The sequence below is a fragment of the Phyllostomus hastatus genome, unplaced genomic scaffold (assembly GCF_019186645.2).
Source record: "Phyllostomus hastatus isolate PE091 unplaced genomic scaffold, TTU_PhHast_1.1 phas_contig_40, whole genome shotgun sequence".
Taxonomy (NCBI): Eukaryota; Metazoa; Chordata; class Mammalia; order Chiroptera; family Phyllostomidae; genus Phyllostomus; species Phyllostomus hastatus.
This window is the reverse complement of record NW_025333872.1, coordinates 54,636,679-54,637,314: the sequence shown is the minus strand read 5'-3', so window position 1 is coordinate 54,637,314 and position 636 is coordinate 54,636,679. Positions and strand designations below refer to the sequence as shown.

The 636-nt window shown below is 35.2% G+C and overlaps 1 non-coding gene across 1 annotated transcript; it reads right to left on the bottom strand.

Moving 5' to 3' along the window:
* Nucleotides 1-215: 215 nt before the first annotated feature.
* On the bottom strand, nucleotides 216-347 carry LOC123822307. Its single transcript, XR_006786277.1, has one exon. It is a non-coding gene; the product is annotated as a small nucleolar RNA SNORA42/SNORA80 family (small nucleolar RNA).
* Nucleotides 348-636: the final 289 nt, after the last annotated feature.

The following is a 636-nucleotide window of genomic DNA, read 5'->3' as shown; positions in this document are numbered from 1 at the left end:
TATTGTTCAGTTCTGAGTGTTTATTGACCATATGTGTTTCCATTTCTGTAAATGCCAATTTATGTCCTTTTCCATTTTCTTATTGAGTTGTTTGTTCACTTTTCAGCCCACAAGGAAGTTATTTTTATGTGTAGCAAATATATTTTCTTAGTTTATGTATTGCCTTTTCCTCCCCCCACCCCTTCTTTCTCTCTCTCTCTCTCTCTCTCTCTCTCCATTGTGCAACCCACTTCATGGCTGGTAGCCTATGGGAAGAGGCCAGGCAATGGTTCAAGGCTGCAGTTTACTCTGGCATAGGGCTCTCTGAGAGACCCAGGGTGAGGCCTGCCATAAATCCAAACCCATGCATGTTTTTTCACTTTCTTTAAAGTCTTCTTTGATGTCTAGAAGTTCCTTATTTTAATATAGTTAAATTAATGTTCTTTTTGTGTGCCATGTTTAAGAAATTTTTTCCTAACCCAAGAAAAGAAGGGTGGTTTTGTTTAAGTCTTAAAGTTCTGCTTTTGAAATTTAAGTTGTAATCTTTTTGGAGTTTATTTTTGGGCATTTTTATTATTTGGTTTATTTTGGAGTTCATTTTGATATGATATGAGATAAGTAAACAACTCTACTTCTTTTGTCACAGATAAAGATAAA